The sequence below is a fragment of the Pseudonaja textilis genome, chromosome 5 (genome assembly GCF_049901715.1).
Source record: "Pseudonaja textilis isolate UNSWEBS1 chromosome 5, rPseTex1.2, whole genome shotgun sequence".
Classification (NCBI taxonomy): domain Eukaryota; kingdom Metazoa; phylum Chordata; class Lepidosauria; order Squamata; family Elapidae; genus Pseudonaja; species Pseudonaja textilis.
In genome coordinates this window covers 12,589,395-12,609,493 of record NC_141994.1, presented here as the reverse complement: position 1 = coordinate 12,609,493, position 20,099 = coordinate 12,589,395, and positions in this window count along the sequence as shown.

The window sequence follows — 20,099 nt, the reverse complement described above, 5'->3', positions numbered from 1 at the left end:
TAGAAGCTATTAATATACCAAAAAGATTAAATATGTTCCTAGGACTAGGATGTTCATAGGACCTAGGTGTTCATAGGTTCAGAAGAGATGGGAAGAGGAGAATGTAACATAATATGACCTATCTCAAGGGTGCTTTTTAAAAGGATTTATATTCAAAGAAAATTATCCTTTTTTGTCTTCAAAGAAAAAAAAAACAATAAAGTCCAGTTGCCTCCTGAAAAAGCACCTTTGGGACAAGCATGACCTGGATGATGGAGAATCTCTACAGACTTATAATATGACCTCATGACTAAAGGGTGGAGTTTGCATCATAATGTCGCAATGCACAATTCATTATTTAGGCTTTCATAGCTCTGTCATGATTAATTATTTACCAGTAGCTTAGAATTAAATTGTTTTAACAATAACCATTGAACTAACAAGGGCTACCAATTTATGGATCAAGAAACCATATAAGCACTAGCTCTCCAAGACTGTTTTAGGCTCATTCTTGACCTCATCATAATGTGCTTTTGCTGGGTAACACACAAATTGTAATAAACAGAAATTCTCTGTATAAAACCCTTCCCGTGCTGCTGAATGAAAATTTAAATTTCTATCTGGATCCATCATTACATACTTGTGGTAAAGCCAATGTTTTGAATCCATTAACCTTTCATTGTGTGGTGCTACCATCCAGTGCTAAAGATTAGCTACTGACACATTTACCAAAGGATGATAAATGAGCTGTCCTTTTAGATGTCTGATTATTTGACCTTTATTCAGTTAAAAGCAAAGGGAGCTGATGATGTTAAGTGGCTGCCACTTTAGAATGAAATTGAAACTCAGGAAATGAATCTTTGGAATTGTCTCCAACACTGTGAAGTTAGGATGTCAATCTAAGTTTAAATTAAACAAAACAAAATCAGATGTAAACAGTTATTTCATTAATGTGGTTGTTATGGGGGAAAGAAGAAATTACTATTTTTTTATTTTAAAAAAGAAGGCCCTTCTGTACCACATAGGGCCATTTTCATTGATGCTTTCTCTATGCTCTTAATAGGGGCTGAACAATTAAAGCAATATTAAGAACATTGAGACCAGACTGTGTACTCCGTTAAGGTGTCAGACCACCATTGGGATACTGAGGTTCAATTTATTCTCAACCACAGAAGCTCTTGGGGTGAATTTGGGACAGTTGCTGTCTGACAGTCAAATCTATTTGGTAAGACTGTAATTATGGAAAAAAAATGGAGAATGCTACATCTGCCTTTCTGAAAGAAAGGAGTGATATAAATCTAACCAATCAACAAATAGGTAACACAATGGTTCATGGATCCTAACTAGCTTGGAAAACATAGATTGGCATTGCGATTGACACATATAAATATTGATTATTTAAGAATGTTCCATTTAGATGGAACTAATCAATTTCATCCTTTTTAGAACAAAGTTCAAAGTTAATCTTAGTAGTGCGGAAGTACAATACATATATTATATTTATCACAATAGAAATAGAATAATTATAAACAGTACATATTTCTTTTCTTTATTGATGTGTGTGTGTATGTGTGTTTCTGTGTGATGCATCTTCAAATCAATCATGACCCATGGCAAGTATATAGACAATTCTGTGCACTTTTTTTCCAGTATGGTTTAATGTTGCTTCTTCCATTTATCTATGCATATCATAGTTATTTTTGTATGTAATTCTTTTTCCAAGACATAAGCAGGTGTATAAAACTTGTCATTCAATGTAATGTTATTATTCTGTAACATTTCTAAAATAAAAATGTGTGACCTTTAACTAACATATTTAAATATTGGCATAGTAGTTATGAAAACTGCAGTTTTCATAACTTATAGTATATATTCCCTGCCCTGGTATACTTTTTATTTAAATTAACCACAATTCATTTATTAGTTCAACTTAAAATGCTACTATGAAAATCAATTACCCAATCAGTTACTCAAACTATAGTATTTATTTATTAAATTTTTACACTACTATTAATACTTTTCTCAAGGTATAAGATCAATGCATTATTTGTTTAAGTAAAAGAAAAAACAGAAATATGATTTATTAAATGGTAACATGTCACACTAAGTCCAATTTCACCCTAATATTTTCATAAAAGTCTAAACTGGACAAAAAAACCTCAGTGAGTTACAAACTACATACTAAGGTTAGTAAAGATCTATTACAAATATTGTACTTAGAAATGTATCGTTTCTTGAGGACTATATGCAATATGTACTACAAGCAATACATAGACACAACTGTATTATAATAATAATCTTCATCCATACTATGCAAAATTTGGAGGTATTTAATTGAATGGTGTTTTATTTCAAAGGCTAAGGATTAAAACAATGTTTCCCTTCAAAATGCCAAGTCAAAGTAGCTATGCCACTTTTAAATAAGTCCTAAAATAGATTCATGAACAATGAAGTAGTTATTCCTTTCCATCAGAAGGAACTGATTGGTAAAACTGAGTTTGCTCAGTTCAGATTTTCAGTCTGAAGTCTTCAAGCAAAGCAAAAATAAATAAATTAGAAAGCATCTGCTGCTCTACAAGCTTGCTGAGAAATCTTTGTAGGATTTGATAAAGAAGTAAAGAGGTATTTATGTGGTAGAAAGTGGAATTCAATCTGTAAGGAAAAAAATAGTAGTCAGTACAAACTTGAGAATTTTGGAGGGGTTTTTTTTTAAACATCTATTTCTTAATCTTTATGAATGTTAATTAAAAATGACTGAACTTGTATTGAGTTTTTCCTGTTCTTATTTCATAATAAAAAACTGAAAATCTGAGAACTTGAATAATGTTTCCATTCATTCTGAGGTAGAGTAAACATTCATTGTTTACTTGCTTTGGTTGACGTTAGCATTACTTTCTAATTCAGTTGCCCATTTTTCTATTTACTTCTTGGGTTTGGACATAACTATGCAAAATTCTATATTTTGTAATAATACCAACAATCAAACCTTTCTTTCATTAGTATGTTTTACAGTTCTGAAGCTTCTTGTCCAACAAATAATTACTGAAATACATTCTAAGATAGCTGGAATTAGTTTTTTCTTGATTCTGAATAATTCTTGATCTGAACACCTCATAATTTGTATTAGAAACTCCTATCACTTCCAATAAAAAATAAGTTTGTACAGGATTATTTTAGCAATTAATGAACACAGGATTTTTACTATGATTCAGTTCAGCTTTCCTACTCTTTGATAGCAAATTGTATTAGATGGCATGCATTAAAAGGAATTCTCTATGCATTGGCTGAAATTTATTTTAAAAAGCATAGTTAGCTTAGCACGATAATGGACTTTGATAGAGTGAAATTTAGTGGAACGACCATGTGACCATATAAATGGGCATGAGAACTTCCAATGGAAAATATTACTTACATATAATTTCCCTTTGTAGTGTCATAATGATGATATAAATGATGATATATAAACTACTACTTCTGAACTCTTACAACTGAAGCTTTTTCAATCAGGAAGAAAAAAAAAAGATAAGAGTTTCAAATATAGACAACAAAGCATTGTAGCCCATAGCAAAAGACTAATATAAACAATCAATCATGAGGAAGCTGGAAAAGATGTTACAGAAGACAGATGAAAGGTATCAACTGTCAGAAACAGTAAAAGGTGATTTGAAAATCTACTGCACTCTTTAGCCCTGAGACAAAGGAATAAACATGTAAATGGATGGTTTTCAGACTGATTTATGAGTATCGTAACTGACATTCCGTAACAGTGTATTAAAAATAAAAAAGTTAACCCAAGGTGCTGCTTTGCAAATTCCAATTTTAACATAATATTCTTTGTTTTTATAAATCTTTGTTGAATGAAAGTCTTCACTTTTATGAAATATAAATGGGTTTCTTTGGCAATCCCAAAACAAATTTGGTCTTTTGTTTAGCTAGTTTGGCATAAACAAATGGTACTATGTCTTCCGTGATCAAGATGGCAATCTATAACATCAGCTCCAGGCACAACCTTTTCTCATGGAAGAAATATATAAACAGAAATGATTCAGTATCATAACCAGAGGGGGTTGTGTCTGTCTCTGCATTGTTTATTTTATTTTCCCAATTAGAACCTTATTGCATGCAAAAGAAAACAAAGAAAAATTCTTAAGAAGTTAAGTTTAAAAAAAAAATTAATTTAAGAGAAAACAATAGGATGTCCTTAGAAGAGGATCATTGTAATACATCATAGAATGTATTAGAATGTCCCTAAATCCTAAGGATACCCATCCTTAGGGGAATTCACATCATTAGATGTGAATTTGTAAAATTGGGAAATGGAGAGAAGGTTGAAAAATTGGGCATAGGCTTTTTATTTTCTGACCAAAATTTGGTAGGATAATGGCCAAATTCCATGATTTCATCTCAATTTTTCTAACATTATCAAGAGGTCACAAGATAGGTGCTGGAGAGATTTATCCTTGAGAGTCATGTTCATTCTTTAAATATATGAATGGAGAAACTGTGGTGGCAGTACCTCCAAAATCTTGTTGCTCTTCTCACTTCTATTAGAATAATTACTCCACCATCAGGGACCTCAGTATTCATGATCTTTCATGCAGAGTTTAGAAGCCTACATCATTGGGGTCCTGAACCATGCAAACAATTCCATGACTCATGCAGACTTCTCAGATCAGAAATTAATTGCAATAATATAAGAGTCAATAGAAGGAATGTCATGATTAAAAGGAGGAATGAAGATTTGACCCCTTTGTCCCTTCCATTAGACATCTCTGTTACTGCAAATACAGGGCTTTTTTTACAGCAAGGAAACAATATAACTGTTGAATGGAATAAAACCTTTGGCGGCTGATTTTGCTATCTTACAGCTATGACTTGGAGGTCATTTTCAGATGATGTGATAATATACACACCTTAGAACACTCTGTCAAGATACCCACTGGAGCCAGAATGAAGCTATTGGTCAGTACACACCAATTGGCAATGGCTCTTGGGATTTCTTTATGAAGACTGTGAGAAACAACATTCAAATATTCCTGAATACCTGGGCAGCTGTGCCAAGCTCCTCTTGGGAAATTTGATCAGTTCTCAAGACAGTTTTCTTTCATACAGTCCTGAAGGTGAATTTTATTTATTTATGTATTTGATTTGATTTGATTTGTCAATCGCTTACAAGATACAGGTATAAGAATAAACATAGTTTTGAATACATGAGATGGATACTTTTAAGAAAAATAAAAAGAAACAATAGGACAGGGACGGTAGGCATGATTGGTGCACTTATGCATGACCCCTACAGGCCTCTTAGGAAGGGGGTGAGGTTAATGGTAGCAAATCTAAGGTTAAAGTTTTTGGAGTTTGGGGAAGAAATCACAGTCAGGTAGAGTATTCCAAAAATTGACCACTCTGTTGCTGAAGTCATATTTTCTGCAATCAAGTTTGGTGCGGTTAACCTTGAGTTCCTATCTATTGCGTGCTCTTGTATTGTTATGATTGAATCTGAAGTATTCATTTGCAGGTAGGATATTGTAATGTATGATTTTATATACTATATTTAGATCTGACTGAAGGCGGCATAGTTCTAGGTTTTTTAGGTCTATAATTTCAAGTCTGGTGGCATAAGGTATTCTGCAATGAGTAGAGGAGCAGAGAACTCTTCTTGTGAAATATTTCTGGACTTTCTCAACTGTGTTAATATCAGATACATGATATGGGTTCCAGACTGATGAGCTGTATTCAAGTATAGGTCTAGCAAATGTTTTGTATGCTCTAGTTAGTAATGTGATATCACCAGAGAAGAAGCTACGTAGGATTAGATTAACAATGCTTAATACCTTCTGGGCTATGTAGTTACAGTGGGCTCTAGTACTTAGATCATTAGAGATGAGTACTCCAAGGTCCTTGACAGAGTTTGAATCCCCAACAAGGTCTTGACTATTTAGCTTGTATTTTATTTTCTGATTATTATTTTTTTGCCTATATGTAAGACAGAGCATTTATTTATTGAGATTTGAAGTTGCCATTTGATTGACCATTCTGATTCATAGTCAAGGTTTTTTGGAGGGTAGTAGTATTGTCTGTGGTGTTGAATAGCTTTACATCGTCAGCAAAGAGAATGCAGTTGCTCTTAATATGACCACAGAGGTCATTTATGTAGAGTATGAAGAGAGTTGGTCTTAAAACACTGCCTTGGGGGAGACCAGTGTTGACAGGTACAGAATTTGATGAGATGCTCCCAATTTTGACCATTTTTTGTCTGTTTCACAGGAATGCTTCTATCCAGTTATGTAGGTGTCTAGAGATACCATAAGATTTTAGTGTTAGTAGTAGTTTGTCATGTACTACTGAATCAAAGGCTTTACAGAAGTCTATGTAGATTGTGTCTATTGCTTTTCCCCGATCGAGTTGTCTCCCTTTTTGAAGATGGGGATGGCCGTAGCTTGTGACCATAGTTTTGGCAAAGAGCTGGTCCTGAAAGATTTTTCAAAGATTATGCTTAGAGGTTCTGCTATGTAAGTGGATAGCTTTTTTAAGAAGTAGGCACATATTCCATCCAGTCCAATAGATAGGGATGGTTTTAGATTTTGCAGTGCTTTTTCGACAATGTCTTCTGTAAAGTTGATACGTATTAGATCATTGTAGTTGTCTGTGGCTTGATCCATTGCTATTTACAAATACTGAGCCAAAGAATGTGTTAAAGAGGTTTGCTTTGATGGTGTCATCATTGCAGTCTTTGCCATTAGGTCCTTTCAGGGGTGGGATGGACCTTGAGTCTTTTAGTTTGTTGTTTACAAAATTGTAGAAAGCACAGGTGGAATCTGTGCGTAGAAGATCTTTCTCTTGTTTAATGTGATAATTGGTGCATTCAGTTTTTATCTGGTGGCGTAGATTTTTGTATCAGCTTTTGAAGTTGACAACATGACCAGATTTGTTTTTTTGCCAAAGTGATCTATTTTTGGATTGAAGCTTCCTTATTGTTATGGGTAATCTGTTTTTCCTGGTTTTGGGAGTTGTTATTGGCACATATAGTTTGATGACTCTTTTGATTTCTAGTACGAATATCTTGTAATGGTCTTCAACAATATTGCATCCATTGAATAGAAATTGCCAATCAAGGGAAGAGAGATCGTTGGTTATAAGATCATAGTTGACTTTTTTGAAGTTATAGCTGGGGATTTTGTTGTTGTGATGATTTTTGTGTGGATGTATGTTGAGACAAAAGTCAATCATGTTATGGTCACTATTGGAAAAGGGTTCTTTAATTTGTATTCCATAAGTTGAATTCAAACTATTACAGAAGATGAACTTCCCCTAGTTCTGGAGAAGGCTCAGATAGGGTAACATTTTGGCAGTCAGACAAGCCAAGATACGCTTAGGAGATCTGCAAAACTATATATGTGGCTGCTTTTTAAAGCATGCATCTCAGGAATCAGGACTCACCAGAGGGTGATGAATTCTGTCACTAATGAACCTAATAACCAATTCAATCCTAGTCAGTTTTAATATAGATGCTGCAAAATATATTGCGAACAATGTCAAAAAGTAAACCTTACTAAAACAAAAGAGCACCCAGGTCAGAAAACAGATAATCTTTTTGCTTCCAAAATCCACAAGTCAAAATTCCCCACAACCAGTTAAAACTTGCCAGTTGAAGTTTTTGGCTGATAATCTAGCAATTTCATATAGATGATCATCATCAACAAAAATGGATAGCAATGCAGATCTAATTGTTGCTGGACATGAAATTCCAAGCCCAAAGTCACAGGGAGGCTAAATCTCAAGTAAAACAGTCTGAGAGGCTCTGATTTAGTTGGGTTTTTTTAATCCAACCTTTATTATTTTTATTAAAATGTTAGGTGAAAAGCATATATAGTACTCTTTCCTCCTCCTATCTTCCCCATAGCAACAACAACCCTGGGAAGGGGATTGAGCTGAAAGAAAATGACTGGCCCAAGGTCACTCCAGTTTTTCATGCAGAAGGCAAGACTAAAACTTACTGTCTCCTGGTTTTTAGCCTGCTATCTTAACCCCTATCCTTTCAGAATATATGAATCCAATTAGTTGGCTGGGACACTATTAGGAAGAAATTCATATAAGGCAAAACAAACACATCATTTAAGTTGTTGTCTTTAAGTGTCAAATAAATATATTCCCTGATTATAGTTCTAGTGGAAATTTGTCAGTTCATTTGTACAATTGAGTTCAAGTCTTAAATCATTTTTGAAAAAAGAGTGATTCTCCCTAGATTTAGAGTTCTTCACCAAAATTATAAACACAAATACGCTACAAATAGTTGTGAAAAGAGGAAGAGATTTACAATCAGCCGCTAAGGATAGTATCAAACTGTATACCGTAATTACAATATGCTTACTTTAGAAGATTATAAAAGTCACAGTACATATTTTAGCCATGTCTTAGTTTGGTTTTTTTTTTCAAATTTCAAATTAATGCTTAGGTAGATGATGCTCTTGACTTCTTCTGATGTAGATCATGACAACTAAATGCAATCATTTTATTTCTTTATGTTTTCTTCTTTAAAAAATTATTGGAGTAGAGATATTATTCATTTTGGATTCTGTCAATTATTCCAAAATGTAACATTTTCTGCTAGTGATGCCTCCATAGCGCATTAAGCTTTTATGAAAGTAACAGTTAATTGCACATGATCACTAAACCCCAGGGATCATAATTAGCTAGAGTGAATGACTGCACATTAGTAATTAAATGTCATTCCACTTCATCGTACCAATCTTGAAACCCTGCCCTTAAAATGTCATAGGTGCTGGCTTCAGCTTGATCCATAAGGCTGCCTCAAAAAATATCACAAATGTTAAATGCTGGGCAGAACTTTGTTAAGTGGAAGCAATAATTAATAATTATGTGTCAGGAACATCACTCCGCTTAGAGAGTTGATAGGTGAGAAACTTTTCTAAAATTGTATTGGAAATAGTATTTTTATGTTAGACGGAATTTCTTTATACCTTGTCCTGTGTGTGTGTGTGTGTGCATGTGCGTGTGTGCGTGTGTGTGCGTGTGTGTGTGTGATACTCTTTATTATTTTCTGCCTGATGGAATGGTTGAATTGCTGCTTCAGCATTTGACCACACTATCTTTAAAATAATTCGCATTATAAAGTCCTGCCAGAGGGCACATGGGATTGAGCATTCCATAGAAAAAAGGAAGGAGAGATTTGAAATGATGCACTTGGGATTAGCCTCAGGGAAGCAAACATGGTCATTGTGGATTCATTTATGGGACTTTGCCTATAGAATGATGGAGCCAGGCTCTATTGGACACTTGAAAAATAAAGCAAAAAGGAAAGCATGAAGGACACTGCAGCTTAAGATCATATCTTCTCCAGCTGGAAAATCTTTAGATGGCATTGCTAGAAAACACTTTACTGAGCTAACCGGAAAGGCTTAGTTCAAAAGCTAATGCTGGATGGAACACGGGGAAATGCATTGCATGATGGGTCCAATATTCTGTATATGACATTCTGAAACGCTATTTGATATGATTCACTGAAAACTAATCTGCACAAAGAGCAGGTAAGTTTGATCCTTGATTGTACATCTTAAAAATGTAGGTGGAGAAAGTCTTAATGACAAACAAAAATCCAAATCAATCATATGTTGTAAAGAAGAGTCTGTAAGTGACTTTTAGTTTTCTTGCTGGTCAGCTAGTTTTCTGTAGGAATGTTCTCAAATAGAATCATGCACACTCAACCAGAATGTTTAGCCAAGTAGGCGTCATATGCAACTTGCTTACTTCTGCGGGCAATATTCTCTAGCACATCATTCTGTCTACACTGTATTATTTATTTAATTTGTGCTGTGTTGAAGATTGTGTTTTGCTTGAATCTACCTCCAAACAAAGCACCCATCTGAAACTTTTCACAGCCTCACGGTAATAAGTAACTGGGTATGGCTAGTCTAATAAAGAGAAGGACTAGTGATTACATGATAGCAGTCTTCCAGTATTTGATGGTTTCTCACCGTTAAGATTGGGTGAACCTATTTTCTGAATAGGTTTGGTGGTAGCAGTGCCTCAGATAGATGGTCCATATAGAGAGTGGTAAGGACAGCTGAAAAGATTACAGAAGTTCACTTCCCTTTATTCAGGATATTGTTATAAGCATGATTATAAGTGTGATAGACCTTGAAGCATTGTTAGAGACCCCACACACTCAAAGTATCTATATCAGGACTACTAGATTATGTAAATTTTATTCCTTATGCCATCCATCTTGTAAATTTACAGGATTCTTTTTTTTTTGCCATGCATATGTATACATTTGAACTAGACTGTGATATTTCTCTGTGTCATATGTGTGTGTGTATGTGAGTATATGCATGATGGTTATCTCTTGGTGCTGAATGCAACAAAATTTCATTTTAATATATGCTGATCAGTGTACATTTAAAGTGACAATAGTCTATTCTACTCTACTCTATTCTATTCTAAGAACCTAATAGCAGGACAAGAAATAATGTATGGAAAGTTATCAAGGAGAAATCTAACTTGGAACTAAAGAGAGATTTCCTGACAGTGAGAACAATTAATTGGTGGAACGGCTTGCCTTCAATATTTGTGAGACCTCCATCACCTCAGGTTTTTAAAAAGAAGTTGGATAGCTTCTTGTCTGAAATGATATAGGGCTAAGCAACGAGTTGCACTTGAAGACTTCCAAGGTCATTTCCTACTCTGTTATTCTGTTAAAAGGAATTAAAGTATGACTACTCAGTGAACAGCTAGCATTCTTGAACTAAGCAGAGAACTAGGTGTACCCTGATGTTGTGTTTCAGCAGCTTTGACTGCTTCTTTCAATTTGTTGGAAAGAAGACAATGTTGGCTAACTTTAACTATAAGATGTGTTGGATGTGGCAGTGTTCATGTGAATGTCTTTTCTTTCACTTTACTATCAGCTAATCTGCATTCTCTCACACTTCTCAAACTACAATTAAATGTCAAGAAGAAGCACTAACAAGGAAATTTAACCCCATGACATTTTTTCTGATCACAAACTAAATGCAGAAAAGGGTGCACTGCAACTAAGAGTACCTTCCACTAATAATTCTGTTCATAACACCATTGAAAGACATTCTAAAGCAATTGAAAAGCATACTGAATATGAAATATAAAAGTAAAAGCTTCTGTTTTCTGCCCACCATTGTCTTAACATGTTATGCTTCCTATATTTCAACATTATTCTTGTCCTAGATCTTTAAATTTAATGTTGCATGTTGATTAAAGGAAAATTTAATTCATTGATGACATGTATTTTGCTGCCATTCTACTGAATTAAATAGCCAACCTCCATATGTCATACTTTCTTCTTTCTCACTCACCACCTGAGACAATATTGTCCAGTGCCAATATAGGATGGAACCGAAGCCCAGCAAAAGCAGATGGTAATTCTGTAGTGAAGCCAAGCAGGGAGATCTTGTTGAAGGAGACTTTTAATTCTTGCTTGACATTTCTGAAGTCCCTGCAGCCAATGCCAATGAGAAACAAGAACAATAAAAATTCTGAGTGGATTAGATATTCATCTTCCTACAGAGTAAAAAAAAAAAAAAAGTAAAAGATAGAATGTTGGGCCAGCATCAACTATGAAGAAAAAAATAATATGGCCTATCTGAGCAATAACTGCATTTATAAACTCTAAATTTAGTTGATATAAAAAGGCTAATACGTTGAAAGAATAAAATTTCACAGCAGCTAAGTCTGCTTTGCTGAATACAAGATGCTACAAATCAGAGTGACTTTCATTTTGAACTACAAAATATATGTTATTTATGGTAATTTAGTAGTCAGCACAATTAATTTCTCCAAGTTCTGCAGGGTTAGGGAGTAAGATATATATATTTTATGTTTTCTTTTTAAAAATTAAGAGGGATGGGAGTAGTCTGGATATGCAAGGTTAACCTATTCTGTAGAAGGGAAGCCATCCTAAAATAAAAGTTGTAACCTTAACTAAAACTTAGAATTCCGTTTTGGAAAAGGATGGTCCACATGGAAGACTCAAGAACCTATCTAAAGAATGAATTAGAAAACAACACATATTTTCAAAATGCATGCTTTCCAAAAAGGACTCAGCACCGAGAAAATCCTGTAATGTATGCTTTGGAAGACAGATCCTCGCTTGAAATTCTGATGTATAAAGATCCAAGATGTCATATTGCTACTTGGCTTTTCTAAGTGCAAGGCTTTTCTCCACTACGTCATAAATATCCTTTCACTTACATGAGATCTAGGAAGCTATGTGTATATCTATTGGTTGCTCATAGTGAGCTGAAGGAGACTTGATTTTAGCCTAGATTTTGGATGTTTAACTTGATGCCAAATGTATAGAGAGCACTTTGGATAAAACACTTACATTTTTTCTTTGAAGTTAGAGATGGTTATGTTTAATTAACTTCCTATATTGTTGTGAAGGGAAAGAAGAAAATAGTCTTCAAACATCTGATATCTTAAACTGCCAAAATCTATCACTTTATTTTGTTCCTAGATAATTTTCAGGATAAAATTTTACAATACTATACTACTAGACAACACAGTATCACAGTACAGACCTGCAAGTTTTTAGGTTCTATCATATCTCAGGACTTTAAATGGACACCTAATATCAAAAACATCATCAAAAAATTACAACAAAGAATTTTTTCCTGTGTCAACTCAGAAAACCCAAACTTCCCAAAGAGCTGCTGATTCAGTTCTACAGAGGAATTAAGTCTGTCATCTGCACCTTTATAACTGTCTGATTTGGCTCTGCAACCAAACAAGACAGACACAGACTTCCACAGATAATTAGAACTGCAGAAGAAACAATTAATATCAACCTGCCTTCCATTGAGGATCTGTGTTCAACACAAGTCAAAAAGATCTGTGAAAATATCTACAGACCCCTCACACCCTGAACATAAATTGTTTCAACTTCTATTCTCAAAACGACGCTATCAGGCATTGCACACCAGAACAACTAGACATAAGGACAGTTTCCCCCCGAATGCCATCACTCTGCTAAACAACTATTTCCCACAACATTGTCAAACTATCTACTAAGACTGTATTACTATTATTCTTCTCATCCTTCCTTTTACCTATCTCTTCCCACTTATGACTATAACCATGTTACTTGTATTTTTACAATTTGTATTGTTTTATTTGTTTTCCTAGTAAGTTTTGATTGTGTATTAGTAACCTATGTATGATTTGATTGCTTATAGTAACCTATGACTATTAGTAAGTGTTGTATCTTATGATTCTTGATGAATGTATTGTATTTTTTTCTTATGTACACTGAGAGCATATGCACCAAAGACAAATTCCTTGTGTGTTCAATCACACTTGGGAAATAAATAATTCTATTCTATTCTATTCTATTCCATTCTATTCTATTCTATTCTATTCTATTCTGTTCTGTTCTGTTCTGTTCTGTTCTGTTCTGTTCTGTTCTATTCTATTCTATTCTATTCTATTCTAAAGAGTGCGATCAGAGCAAGTGGCACAATTATCTTTAAAACCTGATGCTTTCAAAGTCTTTTATTTTCATTGACCTAACACCTAGATTTTGCAGCATGGCAATTCAAAGAATGCGACATAGGAAGCATATTTCTTGCAGGACTTCCAGATTCTGTAATAGTTTTGGTAAACTTGCAAGATTTGTTTCTCTTGGCATGTACTATATATCTGAACTAAATTCTGTTGTTTCTCCATGTCATATATGTGGATACATGCATAATTTTGTATTTATTTATCTCTTTATCATGTCATGTTTATATTTATATTAGAGTGGAGACCTTTGAGAGCTGTATGCAATGTAATTTCATTGTAATGTATGCAGATTAGTGTACCATTCAAAGTGACAATAAAGTATATTCTATTCTAAGCATACAACAATCACACACACATACTCAGAAAACACGGAGTGATCCTGGCTTTTAGATAAAAGAGAAAGCCTTCCCACAGTGAAAGGGAAAAATAGCTATATTCTTAAAGTAAAAAAAAGAAATGTAGAGATGACTTCTGCAGCTGAGACCAAGGTTTACACCTCAAGGTCAGTTTCTTTAACATACTCAGATCAGTAACAGCAATGCTACTTGCTGATAGCTATTCAGTGTTATGCACAAAATAATTTAGGAACATTATTCCAGTTCTCTGGACAAGTACGTACGTGGCAACTGACATTGACTGTTGGTAATGTTACAAGAAGCCAGCCTCAATTGGCTAAGACACATTTTGAAAACAGTCCAAACTGCTTATCTCTTGGGGTTCACTCCTTCACATATGGTTTTCACACATTATATGGAGACTTTCTGCTTTCCTAACATTCTTGCTATCAAAAGAAAATATGGATGTTGCACACAGAGAGGAATTTATTAAATAGAAATCACTTGAGATTCTCAGTTTTTGATGTACAAAGATGGATCAATGTACGCTACCCAGCTGAGATCCATGTTCTCCAGAGTTCACCTTGACATTACAAATAATGAATCAGAAACACAAGTGAAGTATCATTTCTGTTTTTAAAATAATGACTGCTCTTGCTTTGAAAAGCCACTGAGTTTTTTTTAACTCCTCAAGGAAACCACTTTGAGAGCATTAGAACTAATCATTGTAATATGAATGAGTAAAATATTTTGAAAGCCTAATAGTTGAAGTGTTTCTGTTAAGCCTAATAGTTTTGGAAAAATCTTCAGGATGGGTTAGAAATGTTTGACTGTCAGCTTCTAATACAATAATATTGAGATATTCTTGTATGGAAAAGCATGCAATTGAATTAAGATCCATCCTCAGACTATTCTGGAAAGAAATTGACTATTATTTTATTAAGGCCCTCGAAGCATGCAATAATTTGTTCTAATGATGCTGTTTCTGGAAGCAAAGTCATCATCTGTCTTCTAAGAGTGAAGTAAGGATGCCATATTGTTTTGTTTTGCTCAATTTGAAAACCCTACTCTACCTCTGACAGCACCAGTTAACAATATACTTCTCTATTTTCTCCCAAATAATCACTAGCTTGGGCCTATCATGACATACACATGTGGTTGGTCATCTTTCATACAGCTGGTTCCATTGCTTTTACCTTTTCCAGCATTCCCTTAGCAAAATATGAAGAGTTTCTGCTCTGGTTCATTGCCTCTACAGAAACATCTTTTACCTTTGGCAGATGACAACTACGAGAAAGGGAGAAACTTTGATGCCATACAAAATGCTTCGTCAAAATGTATTGAACTGAATTGCACAAGCGATTATGACAAATTGCACAAATCTCCCATATTATATTAGCTCTTATAATATTAGTTATCTATTGACTTTCATTGATTTGTAAGCTACAGGTATGGAGTGCAAAACTGTAAAGTGGAAAGCTGCCCCACTGAGTGCATTAAACTTTAGAGTAAACGTGAATATTTTCAGTGTAAATTTTTCATCATGGTAAGTGAATAAAACAGAATACACTGATAGCAGTTTGTCAGATTTAAGTGCTTAGAACTTTATTTGATCAAGTCCACACTAAAACATTTGGTATAGATGATTAAATGCATTCATTTAACCAATAATGCCATGATTGACAGCTTCCATAAAATCATCTATTACCTGTGCTCTGTCAGTCTCACTCACAGCATCTTTGTAGTTTACTCTGATTAAGAGGGTTTTTGCTGCCTATGTGAGTTGGTTAACTTATGCCCCATTATGAAACCAGGCAAAATGTTAGAACTATATCTGGCAGCTTTAGCAGATGCTACATCAGATTAAACTGTACTGCAGTTAAACAGATTCCTCTGTGGTGCTTCATTAGAAGGCCGGTTATAAAGAAATTGTTGATCCATGAAGAACTGTCTACACTGAGCTAAAATGGCTCTCTCTCTCTTTTTTTTTTTTTACTGCCTGTCTTCTGCAATCAAGAAATGTCATCTGTGCAGATTTTTATCCTTCCCCTCAGCGCTTAACTTAAAGCAACAAAGATATAAAATAAATGTTTACATCTATGAGATACGGATAATTTTGGATTGCAGTAATCAAAGTACTATACATGTACAGCCCCATAGAATTAAATGATACAATGACTAAATGAGTATCATTTGATGACTGAAATTTAACATAATTATCTGAATGTGTAAATGGAAGACTCAGATTTCACAATAAAAGTTGCTGTCTGGAATGCTAATGTTGCACAGTCTCTGTTTTGTCTTCTGCGTTTTGATCCCTCTGTCTCAACCATAAATTAGCATGCTCAATGCTCCCTGGACTCTTTAAAGAGAGTAAGATTTAGAATATTTGTGTGTGTAATGCATAATTTGGGGATTACATTACATATCTACATATTGTACATGAATAGTGCCATTTTGGCTACCTCCAGATCACCAGTTGGGGAACTTAAATCCTTATCAACAAATATGATATTTTGTTACATCCCTAAAATGAAACATTTCACAAAGTTTACAGCCACTTATTAGAGATTATTCACTAGCAGGTGTCCTTATAGTTTTATCAAGAAATTCCAGTATAGTCTGCTTAAAAACTGAGTGGACATTGCATATAAACCATATACTTAGCAAGACCTGTGTCAGCTTTCAAATTCAGCTGCCACAGGGGGTTGGGGGAGTTGCTTTAGACATACCAGATCTGTTTCTAAATAAATCAATTGGAGAGAAAATGTCTCTGGGTGATTGATATCATGGATACTTTCTGGATGCCTTACAACCTGAATCATATAGTTATCCAGAAGCACACCAAAATAATATCATTGACATAAAAAAATCTAAGGCTTCCCCACAGTGGTGGGATTCAAATAATTTAACAACCAATTCTCTGCCCTAATGATACCTTCCAACAACCAGTTTACCAAACTGGTCAGGAAGTTAACAACCGGTTCTCCCAAACTAGTGTGAACTGGCTGAATCCCACCACTGCTTCCCCAACATACATGAGCAACCTATCATGTGTCAGGTGTTGTTGAACTGTATGAACCCTAACACATATAACTAATGTGAGGGATTGTGACACAGGAAGCATGTCCTAAATACATTAAATTCGTTAGAATCTTACTGGATCAATATAGCAAATTTCCATGAAGCTGTGTCTTGTTACATAGGCTAATGAAATACAGTGTTGGAAAGAAATCTCACCAGGTTCCTTTCTGAGCCAGGAATAAGGCAGTTACTTGAAACTGGAGTGATGTTTATTCCAAGACTGCAATATACAATCAACTATAGGAAGCATGAGGGAGAGCCCTTCCCTACAAGCCCTCTATATATATAAAAAAATATCAGAATCTTTGTTCCACAATGTGCACCTTCTAGGAATTCTTAGAAAGTGCACTTTATAGTCAGGTACACTGCTAAGTTGTGGTTTTACCATTTGTTGATTAAAAATGGTAATTTTTTAGAGGAAAGGACCTTTCTTTCCTATTTGATCAAAGAGGTTTCAAGGTTGAGTTTCAAACAGGGAGGGATATGCACCTGATTACATTGGTATTTTCCACTGCCTTTTGATCTTTGTCTAGAGATTATTCTAATTTATGATTTTAAAACTTTTTGTCCTGATTGCGAAGAATGTATGATGAGAGGACTTTGATTTCCTTCTCACAACAGCAAAAGTTTTCTGGTAAGGATTAAAAAAAAAAACCTGGTTAGCTACCTTGATAAAAAAAAAAAAAAACACCTCCTCATTCCTTCCTGATCCTAACCCTGAAAGCTAGTGATACGACCATATCATTGGAACTCAAATTGGAAGGATCATAAAATAAAGGACATTAGAGTTATATCCTTGATTTCTAGATTAGTAGACTTTCCTGTTAAAAGGGAAAAAATAAAGAAGATTACACAAATATAGATGATTACCCAAATATTCTGGATTTTTTGGAAAATATTTTTTTTATAGCTCTAGCTCAGTAACAAATGCATTGATTCCATATTAGTGGTGGGATTCAAATTTATTTTACTACCGGTTCTGTGGGTGTGGCTTGGTGGGCATGACAGGGGAGGGAATACTGTAAAATCTCCAGTCAGAGGTTGTATTTGCAGGTTCTCCAAACTACTCAAAATTTCCACTACTGGTTCTCCAGAACTGGTCAGAACCTGCTGAATACCACCTCTGCACAGTATACAACACAGTATTTTCTAGTTGGGGATTGAAAATGGTGTTCTCTCAAGATGTCTGTTCATAAATGTCTCTCTGATATGAGCCATGAATTACATTACAGATTATGAGGAACATAACGAAAAGGTGAACTCATTCTAAAACTATTCAGCTATTAGTTGCCTCAGATTTTGTGTGGGATCCAATTTATTTTTTCAAGTCTTGATGTGAAAATCTATTTCAAATTTGCTAATCCTCTTGTCCATCCCATAGGTTTTCTCTCATCTGGAAAGCAAACAGCAAGCTGGTTGTCTTGGGATACACCCAAATGCAAAATCCAAGCCAATCTTTTACAACTCTTTCTTGTTCTGTGCCGAGTATTCTTTCTCCAAAAAACAAAACAACATAAAACAAACCTCCTGTGTCAGGTACTCTCTAAATGATTCAAAATGTCAGACAAATCACCTGTCATGCCCCCATCAGAGTCTGAATCTGAAGGGGAAGTTGAGCTGGAACAAGAACTGACAGAGATCAAGAGGGTGGCTCCCTTGGTGTTGGAGGAAACTGAGGAAGGGCAGAGTCAGTCGGGGCAGGGCTTTTCAGGATTAGAAAGGCTTGTGAACAGGGAGGCACAGGAGAGACAGAGCTCAGGCAAAGAGCAAAGACCACCCCCTCCTGATCCTAGAGCATGGAGAGAAGGCAAAACCAACACAAGGCACACCTGGGGACTGAGATGTAAGGAGGTGATGGTGGGAGGGGCATTTGTCAGGAACAAGCATGGAATCTGTGAAAGCCTTATGTTCACTTGCTGATGCCTGGAGATTACTGTGCTCTATGTTGTGGGATTTGCCCGGTTTGCCTGCTTTGCTGAAATTCTTGCCCTGGTTATTGTTTGACTAAGCTGGCTTACTGAACTACTCATAGCCAGAAGCTGCTTAAAGTGTGTGTGAGAACTTTGCTCCAGGACTTGTAGTAAACATGGGGATATTTGGTGGCAAAGTTGGAGCAATAAAGGGGAGTTAGACCTGTTCTCGGGCTGTGTTGCTTTCGTACCTTGCCCTGGGTCATCACCTCACCTCACTCACTCAAAGATAAAAGTAGGAGGAATATGACTGTCCCTTTCTTTGTACTGGCTGAGACTGGGAAGACAACACAACATACCTATAACAGGAAACAAGACAATGTCCAATCCCAGTGACTTAAGCAGAATCATGCATCCAATGCCTCTTTTTTTTCCTCTTGTCTCAAGAAGTTCCTTCATTTATTCATTGAAAAGAGTTAATTGGTTGCCTATCTTGGAGCAAACAACTCTGGGTGCTTATCAACAGGGATAAAAATACAAACAACAAAACCAATATTGAAAGAGAGAAGGGAAGGGGAGGGACCAGATGCCCAATTCATAATTATTCACATCCATTTCTTCAATTCCCCAGGTTCTAACCTTACTCTCTCAGTGCTTAGAGCAGGGCTGTCAAACTCCCAGCCCCTGGGCCCGATGCATCACCTGCTGGCCACGCCCATGCCTATTTTAGAAAAGGGGGGAAAGTCCTGATACATCACGTGACATAATCATGATGATGTGAGTTTGACACCCCCGGCCTAGAGGAAAAACTAGCTCTTTACTAAAAGCTTAATACTTTCCAGATTACAAGGGGAAATGGCTTCCCAAGGTCAGAGTCTGCTAGAAAAAAAGGGATACTTCCAAATTCCTACTAGATGGCAAGGGAAGGCACCTGGAGTATGCTTGCTGTAATGCTGTATGGGATCTAGAGGAACAGGCAGATGTCTTCATGAAGAAGTAATATAATAGATAATCTGGCCCTATGACATGTAGAGCTTTATAACAAGCACTTAAATTCAACTGGGAAGAAACTGGGTGACACAATAGCTTGAACAGCAATTTGGTCCATATGTTGTCTGAAAGCAGTCTTTCTCTATATGAAACACTCCATTTATTTTGTAAATTTTTGAATGATATTTTTAAATATTTGAATATTGCAGAGCTGAAGTTACAAAAGTAATAAAATAATAGGGAAGGG